The sequence below is a fragment of the Dermacentor andersoni genome, chromosome 7 (genome assembly GCF_023375885.2).
Source record: "Dermacentor andersoni chromosome 7, qqDerAnde1_hic_scaffold, whole genome shotgun sequence".
NCBI lineage: Eukaryota > Metazoa > Arthropoda > Arachnida > Ixodida > Ixodidae > Dermacentor > Dermacentor andersoni.
Genome location: NC_092820.1, coordinates 16832282 through 16849259, shown reverse-complemented (window position 1 = coordinate 16849259; position 16978 = coordinate 16832282). Strand labels below are relative to the sequence as shown.

The 16978-nt window shown below is 50.0% G+C and overlaps 1 protein-coding gene and 1 non-coding gene across 6 annotated transcripts in view; one reads left to right on the top strand and one right to left on the bottom strand.

The window, feature by feature from the left end:
• Positions 1-16978, top strand: part of LOC129386000 (uncharacterized) — a 277464-nt gene that overhangs the window by 30751 nt on the left and 229735 nt on the right. The window lies entirely within an intron of this gene.
• On the bottom strand, positions 9753-9938 carry LOC126535716 (U2 spliceosomal RNA). Its single transcript, XR_007600567.1, has one exon. It is a non-coding gene; the product is annotated as a U2 spliceosomal RNA (small nuclear RNA).

Here is a 16978-nt window from a genome sequence, read left to right as displayed (position 1 = left end):
GGGGCCGTTTCCGACGTCAACATCCGGCAATAAGTGGATCGTCGTGGCGACGGACTACCTCACCCGCTTCGCTGAAACTAAAGCTCTACCAAAAGGCAGCGCAGCCGAAGTGGCGAAATTTTTCGTCGAGCACATCCTGCTGCGACATGGTGCTGCAGAAGTCCTCATCACCGACAGAGGAACTGCTTTTACAGCAGAGCTCACCCAAGCCATTCTGCAATACAGCCAGACAAGTCACAGGAGGACAACTGCCTACCATCTGCAGACGAATGGTCTCACGGAGCGCCTGAACAAAACCCTCGCCGACATGCTAGCAATGTACGTCGACGTCGAACACAAGACCTGGGATGCCGTCCTGCCGTACGTGACATTCGCCTACAATACCGCGGTGCAAGAAACAACACAGATCACGCCGTTTAAGCTGGTTTACGGCAGGAATCCGACGACGACGCTCGACGCCATGCTGCCGCACGTCACTGACGAGGAAAATCTTGACGTCGCTAGCTATCTCCAGCGCACCGAAGAAGCCCGACAGCTCGCCCGCCTGCGGATCAAGAACCAGCTGAGGACCGACAGCCGACACTACAACCTCCGACGACGCTTTGTCGAGTACCAGCCCGGTGACCGTGTTTGGGTTTGGACCCATATACGCCGACGAGGACTGAGCGAGAAGCTCTTGCGTCGCTATTTCGGACCCTACAAGATCATCCGACGTATTGGCGCACTGGACTATGAGGTCGTTCCAGACGGCATTTCGCTGTCACAGCGGCGCCGCTCACGACCTGAAATTGTCCACGTTGTGCGACTCAAGCCGTACCACCAGCGTTGACGAACTTTGGGACTTTGCGTAACTGACCTTTGGACTTGATTTCTTTTCGTTGTTTTGTTAATTATGTTTAATAAGTGTCCTTTTGTGTTTCGCTCTCTTATATTTGTAGCATCGGGACGATGCTTTTTGAGAGGGGGGTATTGACACGTGTACTTATATTTATCGGGCGACCACGTTTCGCCGCCTAACAAATCTTATCGCACAGCGCGGGACGCGCTTGCATGTATCCGAAGTTTCTGGAAAGTTATCGATGCTTCTATCCGCAGTCTGTTGTCGCCGAACCTTGTGTTATCTGATTTATTCGCCTGACGCGAATGGTGTAGAACATTGTGGAAGGCACGCGGGTCCCAACGATTAGTCTGGAACATTCGACGATTCTGTATAAAAGCCGACGCGCTTGACCCGCTGATCAGATTTTCGACGATCGCCGACTGTGTTCGCCGCTATCGTTGTGCTTTAAGTGTAGCCTGTTTTGTGGGCACAGGTTCGCCCAATAAAAGCTAGTTTTGTCTTTCACAGTACTGCTACTGTGTTATTTAACGTCACTACCACGTGACAATATCATATAGCGATTGTGTGGGACAAAAAACGCTACACGTGCACCAACCCGCTCACCGACCTTTTAAATCCATGGGGGATTTGATGTTTGTATGGAATCACCACGACGTTACGGTCCTTTTCTATGGGCTACTCTTCAGTGACCATTGGCTTCGCTTTTGTTTCCTTCTTTTCCTGCTCATTGCCTCAGCTACTGAGACGAATAATCTGTCAGGGTAGTCCGAGCCTTTCAGGCGTGTAAATTCTGCTTGAAAACTGCCATTTAGTGTGCGGTTGCAAGACTGGTCTAAAGCTTTAGAGAAGCAGGCTCTTTTGGCTCTTTTTACTAGTTTACTGTGTGTAGATGAGAAGGGGAGGAGTGGTTTGTGCGCACTGGGTTCATATGTGCACCAAACATGATCATTAGAAAACACGAGCTTGAGGTCAAGGAAACAGAGGGAATCATCTTATTGCATTTCATTCTTCATTCTTCAAATATACTGACTTGTTGTTATGAAGCGGAAAACAATTCCGGCACGCCACACTCTAAAACTACGAAAAGTCGTCTAGGTATATGAAAGTTCTCAGAACATTAATTCCTTCTAATAGCTGCTGCAAGTTTCTGTCTAATTTTTCCAAAGACAGGCCTCTCAACAAAGCCGCAATACAAGACCCGATGGACAAAACTTTGTTCTGAAGATATATTTTGTCATTGCATTCCACGTATGTGGATTCCAGGTAAAACTGCACCAGATTCAAGAAATTTCCCGCGCCTAACTCTGCTCGCTTTTTAAAGACAACCTAACGTAAATCTTTAATGAATTCTCTCATGCATTCCAACAGCCTATTGTGAGGAAGCGCGTAATAAAGGTGCTTATTGTTGATCGAGATTGTGACAAGGTTGCGATATTCATCAAGCTTAAGGAAATTGATCACCTCTTGGGAGGTATTAATCAAAAACGGGTATTCTGCGGTTAATGACTTCAGATTTGCTTGCAGGAACAACCCCAGTTCTTTCTGCCACGCTCCTCTTTATAAAACGATGACTCGGAAGGGAACACAAGATTCATGAGTTTTTGCTGAAAAGAACCTTTCCAAACCCGCCTTCTTGCTTTTTTCTGTTCATTTTTCCAAAGCGTGTAAATTCATATCTGGCCAAAGTCGCTTCGCCCTAGCCTTCAGTTTTCATAAGTTCATGCGGGTACATGAGTGAAATACTGAGCTAATGCAATTCTAGGCGTTTTCTTTGAACATATGAACCGTTAAGACAGCAAACCGTCGCGCAACGTTCACGTGGATTGTGTGCAGGGGGTTGTGTACAGAATCCGCTTGAAATACAGTTCATGGTACAAAGGTCAGACAGGCAGGTGTTTGAAAGATCGTCTGCGTGAACACGCGAATAAAGTTAAGAATGGAAGTGAACGTTTCTTAGCCCTGCACTGCAGCGAAAGTGGATGTACCCTCTGTTTGGAAAAAGAAGAGTAGTCTGCACACACAGCGATTCGAATGCGTATCGTCGTTGAATCAGCTAGGATGGCACATGAAGTATCCCTGTGCATAAATAAGGAATCCCTGGCGTTATCGCGAAGGGAGATGGCATTTATAGACCAGGGCCTCACGAACAGTGAGCGGTAATGGCATCTATATAATATCTTTCTTTCATCTTTGTTTTTGTCTTTATTTGTTTTTACAGACATATATTTTATGTTGTTTACCCTCTGCTTTTCTACATAACACCTTATATCAGTCAATGAAATTTGAGTCGGCAGTAAGCGCTTGTCCTCGTTTTTTTTTCTTTTCTGCCCTGTCCCGCTTCACGCTTAAAATGGAAGTCGACAGCTCGAATGACGCAAAGGAAAGCTATGATGGTTATGAACGCGTCGAGTCAGACGGTTGTGTACGATGATGTATGCGTCACCAGTGAGCAAAATCAGACGCACTTCGTGGCCATTGTTCCCGGTGAAAGACAGTTGCCAATGTCACTGTTATACTATTCTAAGGCGGATGAACTATCCTTTTCTCAAATATACCTTGGTCAGCCTCCTCAGATCCTGAGCGACCAGTTAACACCATTCCCCCTTTCAACGACTAAAATTCACCGCACTGATGGAAATGGTGTCCATCCGGCGCATGGGCAATATGTGGCTATGAAAGTCATAGGGCACGGGATGGTTAAAAAGATGATCACCTTCAGAAGCGATCAAGCAACAAACAGCATTAGGTGCAGTCTTGAGGACGGTGAGCTTGTCAAGTTCGCCATCGACCAAGATCTGTCGTTCATGTGAGGCCTTGCAAAACACCACACTCTACTGGATGGAATAGCAGAGACACATGTTCGCGATGATCCGATAGCTCGGGAAGCCGACCGCCTTCCTCACAATGTGGGCATCGGAAATACATTGAAAGAGTTTCGCTGCACGCCTTGAGAAATTAGGGTTCAAGGCAACCCGAACTTGCAGCGACCGCTCGAGGAGTTGCAGTCATGGATGCGCCTGACTTAGTGAACAACAATCCGGTGGTGTGTGCCACATATTTAAATCGGCTCTTCGACGCCATTATGAACATCATGAAGGGCAAGCCTGACTCTCCATTCAGATCGTACTTCTTGGTGGGCTTCTTGAAGAAAGTTGAATTTGAGCTCATAGGCAGTTCGCTCGTCTACAGTCACCTCTATCTGAACAATATGCCAAATGAACAATTGACCATGGACATGCCGCAGACGACCAGCATGTCAGATATCCTGATGTCTCTAGCTAAGTCTCTTGCCATGCGAGAGATCTGAGATTCACCAGCATACGCACACATGTGACAAGAAGAACAGACACGTCTGTCAGTCCGGCGCACTGTTCTTTCCGAGTGAGAAAACAATGTTTATCGTACCTTTACCATCCACGGATGCGCCCCAGGCATGAGGCATGAGGCATTAAAGCGAAAGTGCCTGGACATGCACACTAAGTTAGAAGAAACCGAATACCAAACGACGAAAGCCTTTGTCAAGCAGTTCAATATCACATCAGATCAAGAGTACATTGGTATTCTGAGAGCTGGCATCGTCACACCATGTCTCTTCCTCCAACGCACTATCAAAGAGTAATGAATTAATGTCTTCAACCCATGGGTTGCAAGAATTGCCGGTCATCGTGGATAATTACGCATGTGCCACGTATGACGTTGATTACGTCAACAAGGTGGATCGCGGCATTTTGAACCAGCACGGAGAAAAAGCTGGAGATGCAGTACACCGAGGCACTGAAGGCAATCGGTAATACCGCGTTAAATACAAAAGAAAAGTCGGCGCAGAAGGCAGCATGGTTTCTGCTGAAACAAGACATGTCCGAGACAGATGTCCGAAACAAGACAGATATCAGAGAAAAGTCAAATTGTTATATGCATTCCACTCTGTCTCATGGAAGAGCAGAATAGTGTTCCTAAACACAAGCAGTAAATTGTCAGTGAGAAGACAGACAAAAACTCAACCCAGGTGTGACAGCGCAGCGTTATTCAGAAGTACGAAGACCATCCGCCACACCTACAGAATTTGTCTCTGGCAAACTTTGTCATCCACATTAGTTAGAATTATAGGGCTAAATGTTATGACAAGGAGGACAGATCCTACATCATCAGCTACACAGGCATCAAAAAATATAGAATAGGTCTCCTCCGTGCATTCCTCTGGAACTTGACATTCTAAACATTAGATTTGAGTCAAGTTATAACGAAAGTGTATACCAGTTGTGTCTTACCAGTACTCACGTACGGGGCAGAAACCTGGAGGCTTACGAAAAGGGTTCTATTTAAATTGAGTACGACGCAACGAGCTATGGAAAGAAGAATGATGGGTGTAACGTTAGGAGCAAGAAAAGAGCAGATTGGGTGAGGGAACAAACGCGAGTTAATGTCATCTTAGTTGAAATCAAGAAAAAGAAAAAGAAATGGACATGGGCAGGGCGTGCAATGAGCAGGGAAGATAACCCACGGTCATTAAGGGTTACGGACTGGATTCCAAGGGAAGGGAAGCGTAGCAAGGGGCGGATGAGATTAATAAGTTTGCAGGGACAACCTGGCCACAATTAGCACATGACCGGGGTAGTTTGAGAAGTATGGGAGAGGCCTTTGCCCTGCAGTGGGCGTAACCAAGCTGATGATGATGATAATGAAAGCCTGGGCACCATAGTAGCGAAGCAAAACTAGTACGCGGTGCGGATGGATTATGAAAGACCATGGGGTTTTGCGGATCCATTATATCGAAGCAGAGAGACCGAGCAATGATGTGTGCATGTGCAAAAGCCTCCTCGAACGTTCGTGTCGACTACGACCAGGACAGGGACATTCTCGATGATCCGGAATACGTCGCTGCGATGAAGAACGATAATCCTTGTGCAGCGGTTGGAAAGCAGTTTAACATTTACACACTGCAAGAGTTCTACTCAATAATGCGATCGACCGACACAGAGCAGTGCCAGATCACCTGAGAAGTCATTTATCCAATCACAACGCTTTCAAACTATTGCGCGTCTTCCTAACCGGAGCAGTCAGATGTGGAAAGACGTTTGTGCTACAACACCACTGGCAGGTGCTACAACACCACTGGCATAGCCGCTGAATAAAAAAAAGGTCTGGCCTGCCGCATCAGGCGGGCTGCAATGGGAGCGAACGTGACAGCTGTAGTTAGATTCTCAGCCGCTTAGTTGGGCTGAACGGCGCTAGCGGTCCGGGGTGGGATTGTCGGCTTCCGCACTGCTGACGGATTTTCTATGCCGGTCTAAGAAAACAGTCTCTAATTGGTGGCGTCGGGGCTGATGGCACCATTTCCGATGCACGCGGCAGGATTGGATTGGAAAAATTTTAATGAAAGTCCTGCAGGACGCACGTCAACGCACATTGCGCGTCTCCCATGAAGGGACCGGCAGGGAGTACCTGGCGGCCGCTGCGCAAAGCCTGCTGGACGGCCCATTGCTGGTCTTGTAGGAGGGGGCTTCGTATGGTCTTCTCCCACTTTTCGGAGGTAGAGTCGGGCGGAGCATTTCTGCACTCCCAGAGCACGTGTGCGAGTGTCGCCGTGACGCCACACGTGGGGCACGCATCGTCGAGGTAGACATCCGGGTAGATGATGTGTAAGGTGGTGGGGTTCGGATAGGTATATGTCTGTAACAAGCGTAGCGTTAGCGCCTGCGGCCTGTTTATTTTGGGGTGCGGGGGCGGAAATAGACGTCGTCCCAAGTAAACGTCTTGGGTAATTTTATTGTACGTTACTGGGGCGTCCCTGTTCGCCTCTAACTCATCGCGACGCAGTTGCCCGGGGGTGATAGCGCTGTCGGTAAGCGCGCGCGCAGCGTCCTGTGCTATCTCGTTGAGGTTGGGAAGGGCGCCCGGGATCCGACCAAGGTGGGCGGGAAACGAGATGACGGTGTGATGTTTGAGGGTGCTCGGATCAGCGCCGCGGCGGACGAGTAACGTCTGGTCGGAGACGACTGCTCTCTCGAACGCTTTGATGACTGGTCTCGAGTCACTGAATATTGTCTTTCGCTTATTTTCCAGCATTGCCAGGCCTATGGGCACTTGTTCCCCTCGGGGTCACGTGTGCGTAACGTGGCGGCGTTTAATGCTCGTTGCGAGGACGAGACCACTACAGCGGCGAAGGCTCGGTTTCATAGGTAGGCGGCGGCGTCCACGAAAGCGACGTCGTCCGCTTTCTTGTTTATGCGTTTGAGGAATGCGGTGGCCCGGGCTAGGCGGATGCCTCGATTATGTTCCGGATGTACCTTTCGCGGAAAGGGTGCGATCGTGATCAGGTCGTGGTAATCGCGGGGAGCCGGCGTAAACTCCGGTGGGTCCTGGGTGCTGGGTGAGAAGTAGCCGAGCTCGCGATAGATGTGACGGCCGCTCTTGGTCATCGTTAGTCGTATCATCTGCGCTCTTTCCTGAGCCTCAGTAATCTCTTCGAGCGTATTGTGCACCTCGAGCTCGAAGAGTCGATACTTCGGCGTGATCAGAGCCCAAGGGCCGCTTCACTACCTTTCGGATGAGTGTATTGAGCTTGTCACGCTCTGATTGTTTCCACTTTTGCACTGCTGTGGTGTAGGTAAAATGACATAGGACAAACGCGTGTACGAGACGCAGCAAAGTGTCTTTTTTGAGGCTATGGTGACGGTTGGCAACTCTGCGTACGAGTCGTATTGCATTGTACGTCTTTGTCGTCAGCTTGTGAACCGTTCGGAGGTTTGATCCGCCCGCCTCGATAATCATTCCCAGTACTCGGATGGAGTCGACCCTGGCGATTGGCAACCGTCTCTGTTGCGGACGGTGATGTTGCGCTCGGTCGCCGGTTTCCATCCCTTAGGCCTTTTGCCTTGTCGTTTTGGGCAGTACAACAGCAGCTCCGATTTGGCGGAGGATCTCTTGAGGCCCTTGTGGTCGAGGTAGGACTCGGCGGTTTCGACTGCCTCTTGCAGAGCGGATTCGATAAAGCCGTCCGACCCGCGGAGCACCAGATGGTGGTGTCATCCGCGTATACCGTATGGTTGATACCTTGTATCTCCGAGAGGTGTTCGGAGAGCCCAATCATCACCAGGTTGAAAAGCGTCGGCGAGAGGACGGAGCTCTGAAGGATGCCACGCTGTCCGAGTTCTACTTGTTTCGACCTGAGGTCTCCGGCACGCAGCACGGCCTTGCGACGGGTTATGAAGGAGTGGACGAACCCGTAGAACCGGCGCCCGACCCCTAGGTCCGCGATTGCCTTAAGTATTGCCGAGTGCTCGATGTTGTCGATAGTCTTCTCCAAGTCGAGGCCGAGTACGGCGCGGGTGCCCCAAGTGGCCCCGGCGTCTATGATCTGGTGTTTCAGGAGAAGCATCGTATCTTGCGTCGAGAGCTCGGGTCGGAAGCCGACCATGTAGTGTGGGAAACAGTCGTGGTCTTCGAGATGCCGGCCGACTCTGTTGAGTACGACATGCTCGGCCACCTTACCCACGCACGACGGGAGCGAGATGGGGCGAAGGTTATTGACGCCAGGCGCCTTGCCCGGTTTTGGCACGAGGATCGTCTGGGCTGGTCCCTCACGTCATTGATGGCGCCCGTGAGGTACACGACCGAGAAGTCGTCTAAGTTTCGCAGGAGGTTGTTGGTTATGCCATCGGGGCCCGGGGCGAGACGGCCGTTTAGTTCGTGGAGAGCCCAGCGTACCTCTTTGGCGGAAAATTCGGTGTCGAGGAGGGTGTTGTCGGTACCTGTGTAATCGGCATGTAGGGTCGGCGGGCCTGTGGGTATCGGCAGGTACTTATGTACGAGGGTCTTGACGACGTCATCCGGCGAAGCGGTGCCTTTGGCCTGGTGAAGGACTTTGGGGAGCCAGTGGCGCTGGTCTGTGCGGTTGTTGGTGTCGTCGAGCAGGTGTTTGAGGCTGATCCACGTCTTCCCGTTGCGGACCTGTCCGTCGACCGAGTTACACACCTCGTCCCATTACTGTTTGGATAGGGTGCTGCAGTGTTCCCTTATGGTCTTATTCAGTTCTGCAATGCGTTTGCGCAGCCTGCGGTTGAAACACTGGCTCTTCCATCGTATCAGTAGAGACTTTTTGGCCTAGAGCAAGTGGGCGAGGTGGCTGTCCATTTTCTCGGCTTGCATATCCGTGCTGAATGTTTTCGTGGCCTTACCGACGTCGGCCTTGAGCTGAGCCGTCCAGGTCTCGAGGTTCAGGCCGCGAGTCTTGCGAAAGAGGTCCCAGTCGACTCACGTGAACGACTTGGGCTTCCTCACGATGCTGGGTAAGTGCACGGCCAGTATGGGAGCGCCGCGGCCAAGATAATCTGCAAGATTGGACCAGCGGGCATCGGCTGTGTTCTTCACGAAGCAGAGATCCGGGGTGGTGTCTCTGTGCGAAGAGGTGCCGATGCGGAAAGGGAACGTCTTGTCTGTCAGTAGGGTGAAATCCAGGTCATTCGCATGCTGCCACAGCGTGGTGCCCTTGGGATTGTCATACACGTAGGTTGCGATGCGCAGCGTTAGTCACCAGCTATCATGAGTGCGTTTGAGCCTGCAAGACGGATGGCTCTCTGGAATAGGCGTCGGAAACGTTGACTCTTTTGTCTGGGGCTGCTGTACACGTTGAGGATGTATACACTTTGTCGGGACGCGTCGCGTGGGAGAATCTCCGTCATGACGTTTCCACCTCGGAAGTGCCGAGGTCATGCGCGATGCAGGTGAGCTTTTTAGAGGCCAACGTGACAGTACCACATCCTCCTGCGAGGCGTGGTAACCACTGGTAACCGGTGAACATGGCGGTGTGTGTTACAGTTTCTTGCAGTAGGATTACGCGGCAGGCCGCACCTTTCTTACAGCGACGCTGCACATCGGTAGTTTCGAGCAGACCGTCGTCCGTAGACGAAAAAAATCGTGGGTCGATCCCGAAGATAGTTCAATACCGGACTGATCCTCGGAAATGAAGCAGGCTGCAAGCGCTCCGCCAACTTGCAAAAATAAGTTCATTACCTGGGGTCCAAACACAACCCGTATTAGATATTAAGTTCATAAGAACAGATATTACACTTTGACCAGCGTCGACCATGTCTACGTTTCCACCGCCCTCACTTCGTCAGCGTTCCCAAACACTTGCGCGTCTCCTTTCCTTTTCTTCCGCTCTCCCGTGGTAGCGGTCCCCTGGGAACGTCACGCGTGTCTGGTTTCCCCCGGCTTGTCGGGATAACTGTCCCTTCGTCCACGCGAATGAATATAAAAATAACGGTGAATGGCTCCGTAACTATGTTCAAAATCTGTGTCACCTCTTTCGTATTTTACTTACGTTGGCATGAGCCATTGCTCATGGGGGTAATACATTTATTGTCTTACGCGACGCACGCATTTAATAACATAGTCGTGGAAAAATTTAATAACAGAGGTCATACGAAAATGTGTGTGCTTACCTATCGTCACAATGACCACCGATCAGGAACACTTCTTTTGGGCCTAGTTGGTACATAGGCCCAAAAGTTCAGAGTTCATAGAACAAAAGTTCATAGTTCAGAAGCACCGATCAGGAGAATACATATGTTTGTACCTTTGTTAAAAATTCTGTCTCCCCTGTGTCATGTGCTGAGGTCAATCATATTCGCTGCTGTTTACGTCAATGTGAACTGTTCCTCAACGAATAAGTCCACCGTGTTGACTAAACTTTTCCTAACGTAAATTTTGACATCTCATCTCTAACCTTCATGTAGGTCTTAGGCGCGGAAAATTTTTGCTGCGTCCTCTCATGTATGGTGCTACCTGGCGGCCGCTCCGCGTGCGTGCTCACTATGTAAAAGGTGCTCGGCGCGGTTGGTCTGCCCCTTCTGCTCGAGTTTCAAAACCTAGCGCATTTTCAAGTTTCCACTACAGGGTACACTATTCGCCGGAAGATCGAGCGGATGGAGTCCCCGCCTGGCAGGTGATCAGAAGTGCGGGTTGCCTCTCAAGTTCCGTGTTGGCCATCAGCGTGCCCACGTGCCGGTGGCGGAGTGGAGAAGAACACCGGGTTTTAATGTCAAGGTCGTAAGTTTGAATGATTTGAAAGCAAGTTTGAAAGCAAAAAGGCCCAGAGCAGGTGGAACTATACCTGTTCCGGTGAAACCAATTAGGAAGACCCACGAAGCCTCAATATACCCAGGAATTGTGGACATTCGAGCCGTTTTCTTTTTCTGCCACCGCGTGGCGTATCGACCTTAAATATCTGAAATTTGAGCCATGAGGTATGCCATGACGCACAGCTAAAGAGAACACAATAAAGACAAGCACACCCTGAAACTGTTTCTCCAGCTCGGTACTACGAAACGACAGGACGTGTGCTAACTATCAACTGAATTTTATTTCTGAAAAGCATGGTACTTATACCTGCTCAAACGAGTGGAAATCGTTGCACGCGCAAACCAGCATTTTCCAGATAGGCCGTTTCCTTTCTGCTCACAGTAATCGACGGAGCGCTGGCGCAGTTGACACTGGTGGCAGCAGACGCTTTAAGGTGCTTCTCTGATGATTACAGGCAGCCCGGAGCTTCTGATTGCCATTTCCTCTACGTCAACGTACGTTGGTCGCTGGGAAGCGGAATTTTTCGTCCTGCATCGCTACCACCAGCGGAAACGCCCCCAGACGGACCAAGCTTAAAGGACACACTGCAGCCTGCAACTGTCACACTTGCGGCACCAGCGACAAGGAACGCGCATGTTTAAGACGCTTCTCTGATGATTACAGGCAGCCCGGAGCTTCTGATTGCCATTTCCTCTACGTCAACGTGCGTTGGTCGCTGGGAAGCGGAATTTTTCGTCCTGCATCGCTACCACCAGCGGACACGCCCCCAGTCGGACCAAGCTTAAGGGACGCACTGTAGCCTGCAACTGTCACACTGGCGGCACCAGCGACAAGGAACGCGCATGTTTAAGACGCTTCTCTGATGATTACAGGCAGCCCGGAGCTTCTGATTGCCATTTCGTCTACGTCAACGTGCGTTGGTCGCTGGGAAGCGGAATTTTTCGTCCTGCATCGCTACCACCAGCGGACACGCCCCCAGTCGGACCAAGCTTAAGGGACGCACTGTAGCCTGCAACTGTCACACTGGCGGCACCAGCGACAAGGAACGCGCATGTTTAAGACGCTTCTCTGATGATTACAGGCAGCCCGGAGCTTCTGATTGCCATTTCCTCTACGTCAACGTACGTTGGTCGCTGGGAAGCGGAATTTTTCGTCCTGCATCGCTACCACCAGCGGAAACGCCCCCAGACGGACCAAGCTTAAAGGACACACTGCAGCCTGCAACTGTCACACTTGCGGCACCAGCGACAAGGAACGCGCATGTTTAAGACGCTTCTCTGATGATTACAGGCAGCCCGGAGCTTCTGATTGCCATTTCCTCTACGTCAACGTGCGTTGGTCGCTGGGAAGCGGAATTTTTCGTCCTGCATCGCTACCACCAGCGGACACGCCCCCAGTCGGACCAAGCTTAAGGGACGCACTGTAGCCTGCAACTGTCACACTGGCGGCACCAGCGACAAGGAACGCGCATGTTTAAGACGCTTCTCTGATGATTACAGGCAGCCCGGAGCTTCTGATTGCCATTTCCTCTACGTCAACGTACGTTGGTCGCTGGGAAGCGGAATTTTTCGTCCTGCATCGCTACCACCAGCGGACACGCCCCCAGTCGGACCAAGCTTAAGGGACGCACTGTAGCCTGCAACTGTCACACTGGCGGCACCAGCGACAAGGAACGCGCATGTTTAAGACGCTTCTCTGATGATTACAGGCAGCCCGGAGCTTCTGATTGCCATTTCCTCTACGTCAACGTGCGTTGGTCGCTGGGAAGCGGAATTTTTCGTCCTGCATCGCTACCACCAGCGGACACGCCCCCAGTCGGACCAAGCTTAAGGGACGCACTGTAGCCTGCAACTGTCACACTGGCGGCACCAGCGACAAGGAACGCGCATGTTTAAGACGCTTCTCTGATGATTACAGGCAGCCCGGAGCTTCTGATTGCCATTTCCTCTACGTCAACGTGCGTTGGTCGCTGGGAAGCGGAATTTTTCGTCCTGCATCGCTACCACCAGCGGACACGCCCCCAGTCGGACCAAGCTTAAGGGACGCACTGTAGCCTGCAACTGTCACACTGGCGGCACCAGCGACAAGGAACGCGCATGTTTAAGACGCTTCTCTGATGATTACAGGCAGCCCGGAGCTTCTGATTGCCATTTCGTCTACGTCAACGTGCGTTGGTCGCTGGGAAGCGGAATTTTTCGTCCTGCATCGCTACCACCAGCGGACACGCCCCCAGTCGGACCAAGCTTAAGGGACGCACTGTAGCCTGCAACTGTCACACTGGCGGCACCAGCGACAAGGAACGCGCATGTTTAAGACGCTTCTCTGATGATTACAGGCAGCCCGGAGCTTCTGATTGCCATTTCGTCTACGTCAACGTGCGTTGGTCGCTGGGAAGCGGAATTTTTCGTCCTGCATCGCTACCACCAGCGGACACGCCCCCAGTCGGACCAAGCTTAAGGGACGCACTGTAGCCTGCAACTGTCACACTGGCGGCACCAGCGACAAGGAACGCGCATGTTTAAGACGCTTCTCTGATGATTACAGGCAGCCCGGAGCTTCTGATTGCCATTTCGTCTACGTCAACGTGCGTTGGTCGCTGGGAAGCGGAATTTTTCGTCCTGCATCGCTACCACCAGCGGACACGCCCCCAGTCGGACCAAGCTTAAGGGACGCACTGTAGCCTGCAACTGTCACACTGGCGGCACCAGCGACAAGGAACGCGCATGTTTAAGACGCTTCTCTGATGATTACAGGCAGCCCGGAGCTTCTGATTGCCATTTCGTCTACGTCAACGTGCGTTGGTCGCTGGGAAGCGGAATTTTTCGTCCTGCATCGCTACCACCAGCGGAAACGCCCCCAGTCGGACCAAGCTTAAAGGACACACTGCAGCCTGCAACTGTCACACTGGCGGCAGCAGCGGCAAGGAACGCGCATGTTAAGACGCTTCTCTGATGATTACAGGTTAGTTACTAATTTGTTTTATTATATTCTCCTGCACACTGTTGCTGCTGCCGCCGCTACTGCCGCAAAATGTGCTGTCATGCCATTAGAAAAAGTGTGTTCGCTGTGTGGTGTGCAATTCAATGAATATGATTTCAAAATCGATTGTAGTGGCTGTGGACATATGTGTCACACGCGAAAGTGTGCAGGGATTTCCGATGCTACAATTAAGCCTAAGGGGGAGCAGTACCGTAGTGCGTGGCGCTGTACAACTTGCAGACGTTCAAAGGGCCGTGCTCCGCCACCCGACAAAGCTGATGATGACTCAGATGCGCAGGATGTTCGAACAATGTTGGTATCCATAAACGAAAAACTGGAATACCTTCTGCCCCTAAAACATACGGTTGAAAGTGTTTAAGACACGGTCCAGTTCATGACTGAACAATACGACGAGCTCTTAACGAGAATAGAAAAGAATGAACGTGAAGTAAAGCACAGAAGAGAAAGGGTTGAGGCCAAAGACAGTGAAATGATGCAGGTGAAAACGGAAGTGGATGATTTGGAATGGAGAAGTAGAAAGCTTAACCTAGAATTTGATGGAAATAAACCAGTGTAGAATGAAAACTTGCTTGTTGAAAGAAATAAGCTTACTGTGTTAACAACTTGCCGCAGCTTCTGGAAAATGATATAGTGGCCACCCATCGCCTGCCTTCAAAGGCAGATAAGACACCCGGTATAATCTGTCGTTTTGCCAATCAGGCTATCAGGGATAATATAGAAAATATTCATTTCATAGAGATATCAGTGAATCAATAACAACATGGACAGAATATCAGCACCTCAAATTTCCGTGGAAAATCCAGTGGTGTCCGTCAAAACAATCAGAAGTAGCGATCATGAGATAACGCTGCCGTGTCCCTCCATTAAACCTATGTGTACACAGGACTGGTCTGACGCTATCACCTCTGTGTCTATACTGCCAAGAAACAGAATCGCTAAATCATTATTTTTTGGTATGTCGACGATACAAATTGTTAAGAAAAAGACATCTAGAACTTCCGTTCGCGAAATTAGGGTTAATGTTATCACCAGAAATCATACTATCTTTCGGTGCGTCAGTTATAGGGGTCAGCCACAAGGGCGTATTTGATGCCGTTTGCAGTTACATACAGCCAACAAAACGAATAACTTTTTATCTTTTGTCTTGAATTTTGCTTGTTTTTGTATGTTTTCTTATCTCTCTTTCGTTATATATTTTTTTTTCTCATCGAATAAGTGGCACTTCAAAAGAATAGGCGAACGTTTCAGCACGCAATTCTTGGCCAATCCCCCAGTGTGGGTAGGAGCCATAACATGAGGCCATCATCATCATCATGTAGACGAGATGGACGCCAGTTCGACATCAATGCTTTACGTCTACTGTGTCCTTTAACTAGGAACGAAGTGCCTATAGAACAAAAGATCAAATTTCTGGATGTTAAATTTACCTTCGGTGATGATCTAACTCGCTGGTGTTACATTCCCAGGACAAATAAAGCGTTGTTGTCATATCATTCAGCCTATTCTAAACTGGTAAAAAGAGGAACTGCGAAAATGTGTTTTACTAACGCACTTACTAAATCATGCCATCATTGCACTGACGAAGCATTCACACAACAAACAGGCCATGCGGCTACATGAAGCAGGTTATCTCAATCATGTACTGGCATCAGTTGCAGAAGGAATAATTAGGCAAGTGCAGCAATCAGGGACTGCTGAAAGAGCGGAAGGAAATAGTAACCGATAGAAAAAAAATAGACCAACAGTGATACCTTATATCCACCGGTTGTCGCACAACCTAAAGAAAATTGCCCGCCGAGGTAACACTGATGTGGTTTTTTCAGCACCCAACAACGTAATCAGCCTGTGCAGGAAAACAAGACCAGAAAAGAAAGTGCCCCTAGCTGCCAAGTTAAACACAGGAAGAAGTTTAGAGAATGTAAGATTTCAAATATATATCGTATACCCTTATCGTGTGGGAAGTATTACGTCAGAGAGTCGGGCAGATGCATTAATGATAGACTGCGCGAACACAAAAATAAAGCCGACAAACTTGTATCAGATGGGTTTCTCTCTCTTCATTGTAAGCAACATAAGCGCTCCCCTCTCTTCTAATCAACAATCATTACCGGTAGAAATAAGTGCGAACTCACTAGACTTATGATAGAAGCCGAGCAGATTGATGCCCTAGGGGATTCATGTATCAGCAAACCATCATTGGCTCTCTTTGAAAAAGAACTGAAATTTTTGCGCATGGCTTAACATATCACAAGATGTATCGCTCTGATTGTTAATCTGTTCACGTGGCTGTGACTCATGTTATCTGAGTGTATAAGTACGACCTGGTTTTCGATAATAAACATTGTTGGAAGTTAGCGCTGTGTGTGTCCCTATGTGTCTTCTTTTGACCCGTCTTTTAATCGCGCTACCGTTCTCCCCTTGAAAATGCATTACCAACAAGCCCACATTGCAACCCTCTTGAGCGCTTCCACCGACAATTCAAAGCAGCCATCATGTGTAACCCGGGCTCAGCTTTCTTCGAGGCTCTCCTAGCCGTCGTCCTAGGTCTTCGTGCCACCTTCAAGCCAGACATTCATGCTCCAGTAAGCTTCACAGATTTTTACAAGCCCTCAGTGCTTTCCACACCGCGCGGGAGCGGAGGGGGGGGGGGGGGGGTGTTGTTGATGTGGTGACGCCATCACCGCAACGTTTCAGCGCAGCCTCGTCCACCCCGGTGAAGCACGGCTGCGTGCTGCATTGCATGGCCGAGAAGCAGCAGCGCCACTGCAGTGGCACCACCTACCACTGATGACAGGGAAGCTACAAAAAGCAGGCTGCGTGGCTTGAAAAACACACTTGCTAACGAAACGCGCGAAGCCCCAGTACTATCATCTGCTGCTACTGCTGAGGCAATAAACCGCCGTCCTTTTTTCCATGTTGGGATTCGTTCCTGAGTCAACGCAACATCCCACAACCATTGCGTGAAGGAATATTCTATGTAGTGCGGTTGACGTATTCGAAGTTCCAACATCTCACTGACGTCTGGACGTTACAATCTGAGTACAACGTGAGAGG